Source organism: Lycium barbarum, chromosome 1, assembly GCF_019175385.1.
Source record: "Lycium barbarum isolate Lr01 chromosome 1, ASM1917538v2, whole genome shotgun sequence".
Classification (NCBI taxonomy): Eukaryota; Viridiplantae; Streptophyta; class Magnoliopsida; order Solanales; family Solanaceae; genus Lycium; species Lycium barbarum.
In genome coordinates, this window is record NC_083337.1 from 56,536,499 (window position 1) to 56,555,195 (window position 18,697).

Here is an 18,697-nt window from a genome sequence, read left to right on the forward strand (position 1 = left end):
TATTCATAATACGCGCCTATATCCTACTTGGGAAGGCACGACAGATTATTACCGGAATCAGATTTCCAGATGTCAAACCATTTTGTAAGATTTATATGAAAAGTAGTCATATCATGATCAGAATAATAGTCCAGATGTTGTCTGTGAGAAACAGACAGAAATAGGGCAATTTAGGTTATACAAAAACTGTCGGGGCCTTGTGGGCCCATCTCGGACCAACTTGAGGCGACATACGTAAATTACTGATAATAGACCTTATGAGGTCATCCATAGTCATTTGGAAGCATTCCGACTCCGTTTGGGACAATTGCATACAAAAGTTCACTTTAGAGACAAGTTATAAGAAAAGTGATTCAATCTTACTGAAGGAATTGGAGCGGATTTCCACCTCGAATTCCGAGGAACGGAGTCGTATTTAAGGCTCGCGACCGAGCCTATTATGTTCAGAACATGCCTAAGAACGAAGGGGTAGGCTTTACATACCTCAATTGCGCCTTATGCTCGCTTAGCTTCACTTCCAATTTCGTCCAGAATCTACACATGGTCATGTTTACCAATTGTCAAATTCAAGCCTTTAAGAATCCAAATTTTATTACATATTTGCCTACCGAAATTTCGGCAGCATTTCCCCTATATATATAACATCCCCGAGACTTAGCTCGGCTTAATATATCATCACAGCACCCAACAACAACATCAATAACAACAACAAGTATTATAAAATACACAATATGGCATAACTAGCCATCTTTCCGGCATAACATAACATCTTTCATTCCAACCTTACACTTCCAAACCAATCTTACCATTTTCATGTTCATCACTTATCAAGATCACTACAACATAATTCGGAGGCATATCATATCGTTTTCACCAAATATACATAAGGTATACACAATATACAAGTTTCCTACCAAAGGCATAATTCACCCACAACTTCCAATCTTTTAGCAAACATGTTCATGACTTATTTCTACCTTCCAACTTCATCAATGACAATCATAATTTGCATCTTACTACTTTCATTTCCATATTTACATAAGTTACAATAAATTTGCATAATTTCCTACAACAACTTAACAACTATTTTTCCATGACAACAAGAACCATTATTCTTTCATTCACTTCACAATAACACAATTATCATACTAAAGAAATTTAATTCATCTTCCACTATCAACACAATACCACACGGCCACATTCCATATTTCCAACTTCCGTCAAATTCATTCAACTTTCATTTCCAATATAAATTCCATCATAACCGCAACTAAGATACAATGCAAAATTCAACACACCTCAACTACACAATCATGCACACACACGGCTACATATGCATACATACCAATACCATACAAACTTCCATATTTCCATAGTTACTACTCATTCCTACATTCCACAACATAAACAAGGCTTCATAACATGAAAAGAACATAAGATTCTTACCTTTTTCCCAACAAATTCTCCTTGCTACCAAAGATAGTTTCTTGCCAAAATAATTATATCACCTTGAAGGGAATCTTGAGCTTAGTAGAAATACACAACAATTACAATTTTTGGATCAAGATTGAAGGGCTAGAAATTTTTTTTCTTTTCTTTCTTTCTTTCTCCCTAGCCGTGACCTCTTCTTCTTTTTCTCTTGTTTTTTGTTCTTGTTCCTTCTTGAAGCTTCTATGTGGCTAAGTATGAATATATAACCCTCTTAATTAATTAGCCACATGATCATTTTCCTTGGGTTGGGCCGAGGCATGTTGGCCGGCCACCCTTATAAGTTGGGCCTTAATTTTCTTAATTTTTTTTTTAGCCCAATTGGCTACAAATTGTTTTGTAATTTCCGAAACCAATTTCCCAAAATTCCTATTTTTCCCTTGGCCTCCTCTCGTATTTCCACATCAATATTTTCCTGAGTAACATATGCATATTGGCTAGAATCAAAATATGGCCTCATTTCTCACAAGCCACAAATTATTTCGAATTTTCCGAATGTTCGATATTACGGGATATAACACTATAGCTCCGAATGAAATGGAGCTCCGCTATGTAGTCCCTGAAAATATAGCTATGGATCAAGCCTGTCTCCCTGTGCACCTGCGGGCATGACGCAGCGTCCACAAACAAAAGGACGTCAGTACGAAGAATGTACTGAGTATGTAAGGCATGATCAATATCAATATGAAATCTTAAGAGTCAAAATATGAGATAGCATAACATGGGAGATAATAATATCGTCGTCATAGCACTTACTTGCTTTCCACAAGGACATTCCATTCACATTGCGTATCCGTGTACATACATCCACATCCGTATTTATTTACCTTCACATTCATTTTCATAACATATTCGTACTCATATTGATGTCATATACACACACATATATATATACTTATAGCCTTTATATAGCTTTTATATAGCGTACCCGACCATAAAGGATCGGTGTGTCATACATACTTGGCCAACCAAGGCTCAAGGTCATACATACCTGGCCCTACCAAGGCTTCAGGGTTATCCGTACCTTCTGCAGAAGTGCGCGCGCGTTTCATAATCATATGCATACTCTATACATATTCATATACATACATTCTATCCGGCATCATAAGCTCGGGGTCTTATCATAGCCCTTCATAGGCACACATACATACAATATCCCATAGGCATCTTAATCATCACATTACTCTCATCATTATTACTATCATTATCATTATCTTCGTTGTTATCATTACATCTATCTTATAGGCCTACTCGTCATACGAGGAACTTAGTACTATCGTAGCACATCAAGCATCGTGAGCTTATTAGCTCGAAAGGTCAATCATTTGAAGAAATCATAGACTTATAGAAGATTCAGACGTTAGGCCAAAGAACCATGCCTTATGAAAGAACGGTTAGCCTTACATACCTTTTCGTTCAACTATATAACACTTGCACGTTCTCTTTCAATACTTGTGTTTATACCTTCATTAAGGTCATACCATCGTTAGAATCGACAACTAGCATAAATGGCTAAAGCTAGAGAAAATCGGACAGCATCTCCTTTATTTATACAACATTCCTCCATATCGTAATTCAACTCCCAAACGTCAACAATACATTTACAATATCATAACAATAGCCTTTAGTCATCTACATTATCCATATTCTCAATTCACTTCCAATTTTCCATATTCAAGACCATAACACACGATTTCGTCCATTCACATACAATTCCTATTTCATGATCCTAACTTCATTTATAACCCATTCATGTCACAACACAACAACAATCATGATTCAATTCAAACTATTTCTCAAAACGTCACTATTCATCATTCATGACCCATTTTGCTATACTCTTCTAAAATCCAAGCATTTAAACTTCCAAATACCTTAAACAACATATAAATACCATAAATATTACCTTAGATGTTGTAGGAACAAGCCTTAGTTGATAATACCCCACTTGAGCAAAAACCCTAGTTTTTCTCCATTTGGATTTCTTGACTTGAATGATCTTTAATGGGTTTGCTTACACTTGATTCACTTATTTTGTGTTGTTGATCACTAACAACTCTTGAAAACTTGTATAATATATGTAGAGAGATGTTTTAGAGAGAAGGGGTGTCAAGGGAAATGAAATGAAATAACCTTGGTCCCTTGCATTTATTGAGCCAAAATCTGTCCTGACCAAATATACGGACCAACATACGGTCCGTATAAATTGTACGGGCCGTATGTTTGGTCATACAATTGGTCCAGAGAGTTTGTCCAATCTGGGTGGATTATACGGTCCCAAACATACGGACCGTATAAATTATACGGCCGGTATGTTTGGCCGTATAATCCCCAGTGATCTCGAAGTTCGTTTCGTCGTCTCGTTTGATCTCCAATCCTTATGGAACCTTCTTAACATTTGTTCAACACTTCAATACCAATCCAAGGGACGTTATCACTCTTCTCCAAGACATCATTAAGACCTTACTAACTCGTTACTCGTATTTCTTTTCCGTTACTTATCAAATACTTTGTCTTCTCTTGGCAACCCTCTTCCCCTATCTCTAACATCTTTGACCCTCATCTAGAATCACCGAATGTCATCGCTCGCTCATGAAAACATCGTATACTCATACTCCTCACTATTTCATTCACTTGCATACCAACGGAAGATTTTTCGAGGTGTAACATTCTCCCCCCCTTAAGAACATTCGTCCTCAAATGTTAAAGTCTTCGGGGATTCAATAAAAATTTCGCCAGAGTTTCCTCTGTAATATGGCACTACCATCCTGTCACAACAGCCCACAATAACAATGCCTCACAGGGCAACAACATAATAGCAATAGAATTTGGCCACACACGACCCAAAAGCATTAAAGCAAAACATACATACCTTATGATCTTGACGTCTCATCTTGGATCTCTCCCAAGGGCTGAAATAACTGCGGGTATCTGGATTGCATGCTTTTGTTACACCTCGAAAATATTTCCGTACTTGGGTGATGAGTAGAACAATGAAGGGCTTGAGTGTATGATGTTTTACTAAGTCGGGAATGGCTAATTATGAATTTTTAGAAATAAGGAAGTGGCGGAGAATTTTCAGCTCAGTGGTCGTAAGGGGCACTATACGGCCCGTAAAGTGATTTACGGACCGAATAGTGCAATGGTCCTCCAGCTGTCCAAAAATTTCAAGTTCTGTCAAAGTGTTGAAATGGCTAAAAACGACTTGGAGGACGGCCCGTAAACTGGTTTACGGACCGTAAACCTCGGTCGTAAACTGCCATGTCCCTTAGCCAAACTTTCTGTTTTTGAAATGCTTAAAAACGATCGTGGAGGACGGACCGTAAACCACAATACGGTCCGTAAACTGTGGTTTGCGACCACTGTTCATCCCGACAATTTTTCATTAAAGATCAGTTTTGTGATTATTAAAAGGAACTTAGGCTTCATTTCATTTTTCTTCCATATAACTCAAGAATGATCTAGAACTCTCCAAATATTTCCTCCATAAGAATTCAAGAGAATCATAGGGAACATCAAGATCAACACCACTAAATTCATGAAAACAAGTGTAAGAACACATCAAAGGATCATCTAAGTCAAGAAATCCTTAAAAGGGTGGCACTAGGGTTTTGGCTAAGTGAAGTATTTCAACTCAAGGCCTGTTCAATCATCATTTAAGGTATGTTTCATGACTATACCACGTGATTCAAGGTATTGGAAGGCTTAGATACTTAAAATGTAGAAGAACATAGGAATGGGTCATTATTGAGTGAATAGTGACATAAATGAATGATAGTGGAATTGAATCATGAATGTTGAAGTGTTGAGAGTACAAATACGATATAAATGATGTTTATAACGTGAGGCAAGTAGTAAATGCACGAAAGCACTAAGGTGAGCTTTAGGGAGAAATATGAGAAAATTGGAGGAAAATGGTGGATTTTGTTAATGGTACATAAATGATGATTTTGGATTGCGATATTGCGAATAGCATTGTGAATGATGGGGGTAGATATAGAACATGGGAAAAGTAGTATAAACGAAGGAAGTACTGCCCAAATTTTCCTAGAACTAGCGATCCGTTCTTGTAGTTAATTAACTAATGAAGTACGAATTCTCTCATGAAGGTGACGACGTGGTATCGAAGGAGAATAAGTGGACAAAAACTTAGCTAAACGGCAAGGTATGTGAGGCTAGTCCTTTCTTTCCAATGGCATGAATCTTATAGTCCGAATTACCATCTTTCCATGAGCTCCTACATTCCAAAAAGTTAAATACCTATATGAGATAAGTTATACGATATGATGATGCTAGGATGATGATGATGTTAGTCCTTGCCTACACTCACCTTATGTACTAGTCCATTCAAGGTAAGGCAGAATGTCCGTAATTGCTCCATAAAGTAATCGGGGGGTCACGACCTTACGTCTCCCCGATAGAGTAAAGTTGTTCTCAAACCTTACGCATATGCTATGATAAGATAAGTATTTTACAATGAGTACATTATTATGATTATTTTATGATAAGCATGGCATGAGCATTGCATACCGGGCCTAGTTGGCCGGGCAGACACCGCTTCGGCGGGCGGCGATACGGATACACCACGACCTTCGGGCGTGGGCAGACACCACTAGTGGGCGGCACGAGATGGTACCCCGGACGCGGGAGGCCTGGACGTGAGCTTATATTATTGATTATCACACCGTTTCGACATGGGCGGGCAACTTGCATATGATGCATACATGTTACGATGATAAGTATGAGTAAGACAGCATGCATTATTCCATTTATGATTATCGGTCAGATCCATATGCTTTATATTGATGCTCCCATTATATTATTGATGCCTTTCTTCATTGTTCATGCCTCTCATACTCAGTACAATATTCGTACTGACGTCCCTTCTTTGGACGCTGTGTTCATGCCCATAGGTAGACAGGGAGGCGAGCTTGATCCAGATACTTAGGAGCTGTCAGCGGTGGAGAGCACTCCATTGTTCGAAGGTGCTTATGATTTCTCTTTGGTATATATGTATATATATTTTGGGCACGACGGAGTCTTGTTCCGTCTATGTACTCATTATGACAGTAGAGGCTTGTAGATACGTAGTGTGGGTCAGGTGGTCTCAAAAGATGCTATTATTATGTATATATTATTTTGATGGCCGAGAGGCATATGTATATAAAGTACTTATGTTTTGATACAAATTATGTTTCATATACTTTCATGCGTAAAACTGGCAAAAGATCATTAAATGAGTAAAATGAGTAGTAGAGTGAGCGGTGCTCGGTATCTAGCTCCGGGTACCCGTCGCGGCCTCTAGTTGGGTCGTGACAGCTTTCTTCCGCTTCCCACGTCATTTCCTCTCGTTTACTACTTCTCCATAGAACCTTAACTGAGGCCACCTCTTTGTTTCTGAGCCTCCGTACTTACCTATCTAGTATGGCAATGGGTACTTCTTCATAGGTCAATTTCTCTGTCACTTGCACATCGTTTACTGGGATGATCCTGGTAGGATCTCCAATACATTTCCGGAGCATCGAGACGTGGAAAACTGGATGAATTGACTCCAAATCGGGAGGTAGATCTAACTCATAGCCCACCTTTCCTATCTTGGGCACAATCTCATAAGGCCCAATATACCGGGGACTAAGCTTTCCCTTTTTGCCAAATCTCATAACGCCCTTCATTGGCGACACTTTCAAGAATACCTAGTCCTTAACTTGGAACTCTAAGTCTCTTCGACGATTATCTGCATAGGACTTCTGACGACTTTAAGCCGCTAACAACCGATCTTGTATGAGCATGACTTTCTCTATGGCTTGCTGGACCAAGTCTGGCCCTATCAACTGAGCCTCTCCTATTTCAAACCACCAAATTGGGGATCTACATTTTCGCCCATATAAAGCCTCATACGGTGCCATTTGAATGCTAGAATGATAACTATTATTGTAAGCAAATTCAATGAGTGGAAAATGATCATCCCAACTACCTCCAAAATCTATCATACAGGCCCGTAACATATCTTCAAGAGTCTGGAAAGTACGTTCGGCTTTCCCATCGGTCTGTGGATGAAATGCCGTGCTAAGGCTCACTTGGGTCCCTAAACCCGCTTGGAAAGACTCCAAAAATTTAGCTGTAAACTGAGTTCTTCTGTCTGAGATAATCGATACTGGAACACCATGGAGTCTCACTATCTCTTTAACCTACAGTTTTGCATAATCTTCAGCCACATACGTCGTCCTGACTGGCAAGAAGTGAGCTGACTTTGTGAGTTTATCAACAATCACCCATATGGAATCATACTTACGTCAAGAACGGGGTAAGCCTGTAATGAAATCCATGTTAATCACTTCCCACTTCCAAGTTGGGATTTCTATAGCTTGCAACAATCCGCCCGGCTTTTGGTGCTCGATTTTCACTTGTTGGAAATTAGGACATTGAGCCACCAATTCTGCTACATCTTTCTTCATCCCATTCCACCAATATACAGACTTGAGATCATGATACATTTTTGTCGCTTCGGGGTGGACAGAATAACGAGAACAATGAGCTTCTCTCAATATTTGGTGGCGTAGCCCCGCCACATCGGGAACGCATAATCTGCCTATCAAATGATGACTCCTCTTTCTGGGGCAGTGTATCTCTGTACTGCATTAGCATGGGATCTTCGTATTGCCGCTCCTTCACCTCTGCTACTAGCGACGAGACTGCAGAATTCTGAATAGTAGCTCCGCTACTACCTGAGTCCACTACTCAGACTCCTAGGCTAGCTAACTGGTGGAGCTCACGGGTCATTTCTCTCTTCTCTTGTCGTACATCACATAGACTTCCCATCGATCTACGGCTAAGATCATCAGCCACAACATTTGCCTTTCCGGGGTGATACAAGATATCAACATCATAATCTTTTAGCAACTCTAGCCATCATCGTTGCCGCAAATTCAACTCTTTCTGCTTGAAGATATACTGGAGACTCTTATTCTCACGACCCAACCCCGTGGGCCGTGACTAGTGCCCTAGCTGGACACCCATACACACTCACTTACCAAATCGATATATCAAGGACTTATCTGTATTCAGCATACATTAATGTTACACCTCGGAAATTTCTCCGTACTTGTATGATGAGTTGAATGATGTTTTATTAAGTCGGGAATGGCTAATTAAGAATTTTTGGAAAATAAGAAAGTCGCGGAAAATTTTCTGTCCAGTGGTCGTATATGGCACTATACGGCCCGTAAAGTGATTTACGGACCGTATAGTGCAATCGTCCTTCAGCTGGCCAAAAATCTCAAGTTCTGCCCAGTGATGATATGGTTAAATACTGTCACACCCCGACCTTACTAGGGTGTGATGGGCACCCGACCCTTACTTAGGGCCGAGCGAACCCTCAGACTCTTGCTGCACATAAAGTTACGCCAAACTTTTAAATCAAATCAGATAAAATACATAGCAATTTTTTTTTCCAGAAATATTCTTTTCAGAAATTTTCCTTCTCGAATCTTCCAAGCGAACAAATCTGTAGTCATACACAATTCAATACACAACACAGACCAACATATCGGCTGATGGAGCCGCTTACAGACAGACACACCATACCCATAACGATGTCTGCAAAGCCTCTAAAACCATACAGAAACCATAACCCATATACCATACCCTGACTTGGCAGTCCTCCAAGAGCAAATGGAGTTCGCCACCATTGCTGAAATATCTTTTATAGTGTCCTTATCTCATCTGGGAGTACCTGTGCGGCATGAAACGCAGCCCCCAAAAAACAGGGGTCAGTGCGGAATATGTACTGAGTATGTAAGGCATAGAATACAAAAAACAGAACCATAATCGAAACAAACAGTACCAAGGGTGAGCATGTTATCCAGATTGCCAAATTACTTACTTCTCAGACACAGATCATACAGACCAATACCGACCATACAAACCAACACAGACCATACCGACCAACACAGATCATACAGACTGTACAAATCATACAGAGCGTAACAAAATCATACAGAGCATACCGAATGCCGACATACTTACTTTCCAGACACAGATCGCACATACCGATACCAGATATCAGGAGGAGTGTGGCACGTACAGAACGCACAGATAAGGTCATACGTCAGACGGAGTACAGAACGTACTGAATACTCAGATGATGTCATATATCGGACGGTCTACAGAATGTACAGATTACTCAGATGATGTCATATATCGGACGGAATACAGAACGTACAGATTACTCAGATGATGTCATATATCAGACGGAATACAGAACGTACAGATGATGTCATATATCGGACGGAATGCAGAACATACAGAATACTCAGATGATGTCAGAACATACAGAATACTCAGAATCGTATGTCACATATGCGTATAACAGAACCCGGCCCTGTGATGAGGGACGCGGTAAACAGAATCATCATATATCAAATTCATGTATCATATATGCATATATCAGAACCCGACCCTCCAGTGAGGGGTGCGGTAACAGAGCCCGGCCCTCTAGTACGGGACGCGGTGAACAGACAGATCATATGCCATCCTGGCCACCACCCCATATCATCATATCATCATACCATATAACAGAGCCCGGCCCGCCTATGAGGGACGCGGTGAACAATGTAGAGGAATGCGCACAATAACAGAACCTGGCCCGGGACGCAGTGAATCATATCGTAGCGGACACACGAGGACATAACAGAACCTGGCCCGAGACGCAGTGAAAGATACATTGAGTCATGCACGAGCAGAGTCGTGAGAAACCACATGCATAGGAATCAAGACTCGACAGAGCAGTATACTTACCGATACCTGGGGGCTCGGAACAGATTTCAGGTCAATCCGACGTAGTATGAGAAAGTTACGTGCGTTCGAAGTACAGAACGCTTTATAAGCGTTTCAGAAGCCTTTTTCGGGGAATCAGAGTCATAGTCATATCAGACACCTTCAGATGTCCTTACGAATCAGATCAAATAGAGATTTTGGAACCATACTTACGTATAAGAAAATTATAGACGTCTTGATACAAAAACCTCTTCGAACATTTCAGAGCAATCCGAGATCGTATACGGAAGTTAGGGACATTAAATCTTACAGAAGTTCTCGAACCAGAATAAACATATCAGAATGCTCTTATCAGGATACTGATTTCGGAATTCTCATATCAGAATACTTATATCGGAATACTTATATCAACATACTTATATCGGAATACTTATATCAACATACTTACATCAGAATACTGATATCAAAATGCTTATATCAAGACACTTATATCAAAATACTTATATCAGAATACTTATATCAAAATACGTATATCAGAATACTTGTACCAAAATACTTATATCAAAATACTTATATCAAATACCTATATCAAGGGATGAACTAGGATCACAAACTCAGGTCAAGAAGTGAATTAGAATCATAATCAGACTCAGCATCACAGAACAGAGTTACCCCAAGGCAGCATATCACATTATACCTTACTTGGCTCTAGGACATGCCAAAGAAAGAAAGGGTAAGCCTTACATACCTGTGCCGCGACCAACTAGTTACGCTTGTGCATCCAACTTGTTTGCCTACATGCAAGAGAGTTCATCCATTCACTAGTTCCTTCGTCAAGTACTTGCCTCACCCTTTCAATACCTTCATTTATATTCTGCCGAAATTTCGGCAGCATCTCCCCTGTAAATGTACCAACCCCGAGAATATGGCTCGGCCCAATTCAACAACAACCAAGCTATGGCATCAATAATCAATTCAAGAATACATTCTAACATTAAACGCTCTTTTTACATAATCCGACAACGTTCACAATATTCCAATTAATATCAACGTTTATGCATTCGATTACTAATCCAAAACCATTCAAACAATATTCACGAATGCTTTAAATAATTGACACGATTTTTTCAAACAACCCAACAATGCACCATGGAACCCGAAATCTTCCAACTTCCATAGGAACCATCACAACACATTTCTTTCTTCAAACTTCACAAACTACACCAACAAACCACACTTTAACAACATTATTATCATGATTACAAGAAACTACATTTGATTCAAATTGGCTTCCAAAAACAGCCCGAAACAATTACGACACCATCTTAGATCATTAAGCTCTCATTTACATCACATAATCCACAACACAACAACCCAAACATACTAAATAAAATTAGTTCATTCTTTGACATGCAAAACAGTCCATTTTCGGCCAGCCCTTCAACACACACATTCCATAATTTTCATCCATTTTTTTGCACATCACAACACATAATCATGCTAAATGCACTTAATTCATTATTTCTACACACCACACACACACACGGCTACACACACTAATCTCAAATCCAACTTGAATCATCAAGTTCTCATTTTCATCATAGGATACTTATCAACAACAATCATATTACCATATAAAAATTATTCCATTTTTTTTCCTACACAACATGTACACACACGGCTAAGCCTCCAACATGCATATTTTCATGCTTCTCTTCCATTTCCACATACCACAACATACACAAACCATTTATAACATATAAAAGAGGATTAATTCTTACCTTTTCCTCTCAACTTCTTTACTCAACCAAGGTGCGGAAAACAATGAAACGGATGGCCTATCTTCCGAAACAATTATACCATGTTGTAGAGGACCCTTGAATTAGTAGGAATACCACAAGAAAATAATTTTGGGAGCAAAATGTCAAGGGGCAAAAATTGGAGAGCTTGGCCGAAATGGCCATGGTGGTGGCTCCCCTTCTTTCTTTGTTTCCTTTTTCTTGAAAATTCTAGAATTAAAATGAAAATTTTGTCTTCCTTTCAAGACTTAATCATATATATATATGTAAGGTCCCAACATGTGAGGGGCACATGCCCCTCTCTAGAGGTTTCTTTCATTTTGTTTTTGTTTTTTAATTTTCCTTTAAAGTTGGTCAAAGAAGACCATTTGTCTTCTTAAGCAAGTTTTGACCCCTTCTTCTCTTTAATTCACAAATAGCCCTTATAGTTAATAAAATTTGGACATGCACCATGCATGTCACACGGCCAACATGGACATTTCATGAACTTCTTGGACCTTGCAAAATTCCCATTTTGCCCCTATTCTTTCCGCAATATTTCCATAGGCCATTTTGCGAATTTCTCTTCTTGTCCTTAGCCTCTCACAATATTTCCATACTAATAACAGTCATAAATAATATTTATAACAACTTGTGCATTAATATAATTTTCAAATTGGTTTCGCCCTTAACTTCCCACGACGACTCTGAATTATCCAAACGTACAAAATACAGGCTATAACAAATACGACCCAGTTTACGGCTCGTAAACTGGTTTACGGTCCGTAAACCAGGTCGTAAACTACCATGTCCATCACCCAAAACTTTCTGTCTTTGAAATGGTTAAATACGACCACAGTGGACGGACCGTAAATCAAAATATTGTCCGTATATGGTGGTTTACGACCACTGTTCATCTCGACAAATTTTCATTAAAGACCAGATTTTGAATTATTAAAAGGGAACTTAAGCCCATTTCACGTCATTTTTCATCCAACACTTCAAGAAAACTCTAGAGTGTTCTTCAATACTTCAACTCTAAGAATAGCAAGAAAATCCAAGGAAACCTAAGATTATCAACACCAAATTCATGAAAATAAGTGTAAGAACACATCAAAGGATCTTCTAAGTCAAGAAATTCCCAAGAAGGTGGAACTAGGGTTTTGGCTAATTGAAGTATTTCAACTTAAGGACTGCTCAACCATCATCCAAGGTAAGTTCATGATTGTTCCATGTTGTTTGAAGTATTGGAAAGCTTAGACACTTGAAATGTAGAAGAACATAGAAATGGGTCATTATTGAGTGAATAGTGACATAAGTGAATGATAGTGGAATTGAACTATGAATATTGAAGTGTTGTGAGTACTAATACGTTATAATTGATGTTTATATCATGAAACAAGCATTTAAACGCATGAAAACGCAAGGACGAGCTAGAAGTAGAAATAAGGGAAAATTGGAGGAAAATGGTGGATTTTGCCAAATGTACGTAAATGACGATTGTCGATTATGATATTGCGAGTAATATTATGAATGTTGGGAGTTAATGTAAAACATGAGAAAAGTGGTATGAGCGAAGGAAGCGTTGTCCGACTTCTCCTAGAATTAGCGACGCGTCTTTATAGTCAGTTACTAATGTTGACACGAATTCTCTTATGAAGGTAACGACGTGATATCGACGGAGAACAAGTGAGCGATATCTTAGCTAAATGACCAAGGTATGTGAGGCTAGTCCTTCTTATTAATGGCATGAATCTTTTAACTTGAATCCCTATTCCTTTCATGAGTTCTTACATTCTAAGAAGTTAAAAGCTTATACTTATGAATGTCTATATGAGATAAGTTATACGATATGATGACATTAGAATGATGATGATGTTATTCCTTGCCTACACTCACCTTATGTACTAGTCCTTTCAAGGTGAGGCAGAATGTCCATGATGGTTCCATAATGTAATCGGGGGGATCACGACCTTACGTCACCCCGATAGAGTAAAGTTGATCATGAGTCTTATATACGCATTATGATAAGATAAGTATTTTATGATAAGAATATTACTATGAGTATTTACGTTAAGCATGTCATGATTGCATTCACACCGGGCCTAGTTGGCCGGGCAGACACCGCTTCGGCGGGCGGCGATACGGATACACCACGACCTACGGGCGTGGGCAGACACCACTAGTGGGCGGCATGAGATGGTACCCCGGACGCGGGAGGCCTGGACGTGGGCTAAAATTATTGATTATCACACCGTTCCGGCATGGACGGGCATCTTGCATATGATGCATGCATGTCATGAAGATGAGTATGAGTAAGATAGCATGCATTACTTCATTTATGATTATCAGTCAGATCCAGATGTCTCATGTTGATGTTATCCTCATATTATTGATGTTTCCTTGAATTATGTACGCCTCTCATACTCGGCACAATATTTGTACTGACGTCCTTTTTTCGGACGATGTGTTCATGCCCATAGGTAGACAGGGAGGAGCGCTTGGCCCGAGTCCCCAGTAGCTGTCAGCCGGTAGATAGCACTCCATTGTTCGGAGGTGCTTATGACTATTCTTTTGATGTACATTCATACATGCATATTTTGGGCATGATGGAGTCTTGTTCCGTCCATGTATTCATTATGTTAGTAGAGGCTCGTAGATACGCAGTGTGGGTTAGATGGTCTCACAAGATGTTTTCATATGTATGTATGTATGTTATTTTGATGGCCAAGGGGCAAATGTATATAAAGCATTTATATTATGATTAAATATGATTTTCCTACAATTGGTATGTAAATTGATAAAAGAGTATTAAATGAGCGAGACAAGCAGTAGAGTAAGCGGTGCTCGGTAATTGCTCCGGGTACCCGTCGCGGCCCCTAGCTGGGTCGTGACAATTAAGTTATGCAGATATTGAAATTAGATGTCGTATTAAGCAGTCATTTATAGCAAGATATCACACAGAAGCCGGCAAGGCTGGCGGAAAACACATCGCCCGAATATATATATACATCCATACACACACATATGGGCCGTTTCGGCCATCACAGCAAACGGGACGACTTAAGACACAAATCACAGACATGACCACACAATGATGACCCATGACCCATATATATGTCTACAGGCCTCTACAAACCACAACAGAAACATATGACGGGACAGGGCCCCGCCGTACCCCAAATAGTCATATATATACAGAAACATGTACAACAAACATATGTACCAAAAATATGGGCTTCGGATCAAAGGGAGCGCTCCAAAGTAGCAGAATAGGTATCCTACACTGGCGGGTCACCAGAACGAACGTCTGCACCTGCGGGCATGAAACGCAGCCCCCGAAGAAAGGGGGTCAGTATGAAATATGTACTGAGTATGTAAAGCATGAAATACAGTAATCCAAATCATAACTGAAATAAGGAGTATGGAAAATGATTACAGAATCAGTATATCAAAGTTTGTTCTGAAAACATAGATAATGCAGATAAAAAAAAATCATGCATATGGCTCAGGAACGTGGTCGCCACTCCGATACTGGCGCCATAACACATCATACTCCAGAAGGTTTCAAATCTCCGTACAATCCCGAACATATCGTATCATCATAACATATCACAACATCATAACACATCATATGCCATAACACATCATAATGCCGTATATAAGCGGTACCCGGCCCTATGGCGAGGGACTCGGGAACCATAACACATCATACTGCTGAATATAACATAGTGCGCACGATAACAAAACCGGCCCGGGACTCGGCTGTCACGACCCGACTAGGGGCCGTGACGAGTACTCGATACTTGTACCGAGCACCCCTTATCTGTCATATTACCTTTACTTCATGGCAAGCCGTGTAAACAGATCCATATATTTTTTTTTTCTTTCTGAACATTAACATTAGCAGCGTCACCATAAACATAAGTAGTAAGCTTTCCGCTATCGCGTTATACCGGGACGCGAACAATTCAAAATACAAAACATTTAACTTTACATAGCTGACTGTGCATATCTGTCTACGAGACTCTAGACATAGTACACTTATACATAGAAAGGGCCGAGTACTGTCGTGCCCGAATGTACATACACAAAATAGTATCGCTGGAGTGAGGCTCCGAAACAACTGGAGCGCTGTCAAGTGTGGCTGGTAGAGCTTCTAGGAATCACGTCCACCTGTCTGCTGACCTGCGCAGCATGAAACGCAGCGTCCACAAGAAGGGACGTCAGTACGAATAGTGTACCGAGTATGTAAGGCATAAAAGATAATATAAACAGTAACATAGAGTACGATTAACAATATCATGGAGTCATAGGACATATAACGGGGCAGGAAAGTAACCTGTACGTGGGAAGGCCTCTGTTTCAGGTCGGCTATCATGTAGGCTTGTCCTTTTCTCTTTGAGACATTTCTTTCTCGTAGACACAGAAAATAGGATTTATATCGTGTCATATTTTATCATATTATGTGCTGCTCTATCATAGCGTGTCGTATCACGTCATGTCGTAGCATCTCATATCATAGTATATCTTGGCATAGCGTATCATGTCATAGCATTGCCCCTTTTTCAGAACACGGTGTCCCTTATTCTCGTATACAGAAAACAGTACAATTCAGTAAACGGTATCTTTTACTCACATTTACAGACGCCGAATACATCGGCTCTCCCAACCCCCCTCCCCAACGGTGTCCCAACACATCATATCATATATATCTTACATCATATATATACAGACGCCGTGTACGGCTCTCCCATATCCCGCGTCCGGGCATCCCGCGTCCGGGCATCCCGCGTCCAGGATGAAATCCAGCTGAATCAGGTGGTGATATAACAGTGGCCCTTCCCCTTTCCCCATATACATATACGTGTACATTTACTTCGCTATTATACATATACATGTCTTATATACAAATACTTGTCCTATATACATATCCATGTCCATACACATATTCCTGTATCATATAACCAGCATGCACGAGAGTCCAAAGAAGTTACGTCTATCGGAGTGACATAAAGTCGGTAACCTCCGATTACATTATAGAATACTCGTGATCGTTTTGTCTCACCTTGAAGGAACGAGTATTTTAAGGTGAGACTATCAACGGAGAATAATATTAAAGTAAACGTAGAATGAAATCGTGGGCATCATAGATGACAGTTCATAGACTTTGAAAGCTTTTGAAAATAAAGTCATAGCTAGGAAATATAAATAGGATTCAAAAATTAGTTTATCATTTTCATGTTTACATAAGATACTTAGCCTAGTCATCTTAGTCATAGAGTCATTCCGGTAGTACGTATCATAGGCATATCCTCTTATCTAACATCATTGGTATCATTATCGTCATGGAAGTGCCCTCGTTAGAGGAGTCATAGTACTTATCATTTGGTAACGAAATCGGGATCAAAGGTTCCCTTTGGATTCACTTCAAGTAAGTCAAGCAAGACTGTAAGGAAAATCTGAGAGTAACGGGCCCACCTCGGGCCGGATGGGGTGGCGTATATGATTTACATATGTTACGTGTCATGTCATTACTTGTGAGGGTTCTAGGGTAATCGGGTCCCACTTATGCAAGTTCTAAGGGTTTAAGAGGTCTTTCCATCATTTGCACACTTTCTAGTTCAATTCTATTGAACAAAAAGTGGAAAACTTTAGGTGCGGATTCCGGGGACTAGGGTTGTCCCCGAGGCTCGTACCCGACTTATTACATCTAAGACATGCCATAGAAAGAAGGGTGAAGCCTTACATACCTCTTTCCGCTCCTTTTGCTATTCCAAATTCACGTCACAATTTCGTCAAAATCTGCAAATTGGTCATTTTTACCAAAACTCTCATTAGTATACTTAGAGTTAGAATCTTAAGGAAACACTTGGCTACCGAAATTTCGGCAGCACTTCCTCTGTAAATACACCATCCTCGACATTCAACATAGCCAAATCCTCATCAACCACAATCCGGGAATTCAAACCCGGCCAAACTATTAACATAATTCAACAACTACACTAGCGATTCACATATTTCATTCAATACACATGATCTCAATTTACCACTTTCTTCAAAGCCTTCCAACTTCAATGAACACGATAGCAAACTTGCAATATATATTCCATCAACATCATACTAATATCATTACATGCTATCCATGCGAGAACATTATTTTTCAATCTACACAATCTTCCAATTGCCAATACTTCACCAAACTTATCAAGTCTTTATTTGCAATATAACATCTACAACACAACAACCAACATACCAAATAAAACTTGCTCACATTCCTTCATGATTCACCAAATATACACGGCTATACATCATGCATATACAACTACAACCTCTCCAAAATCATTCAACTTCCATTATCAACATAACATTCACAACAATAACAACCAATTACTAGATAAAATGATTGAAACATGATTTCTACACACACACATGCTACCTCACGACCACCACCCCCACTTCCATATTCCTCATGAATTTCATCCATTTTAGCATACTACAACACATATAAACCATATATAACACATAAAACAAGATTAAAACTCACCTTTCTTCTTCAACTTCTCACTTGGCTACAACTTGGCAACTTGTATGATTGTGAGTTTTTCTTGCTCCAACAACAACTCCACCTTGTTAAGCACCCTTTACTTGGTAGA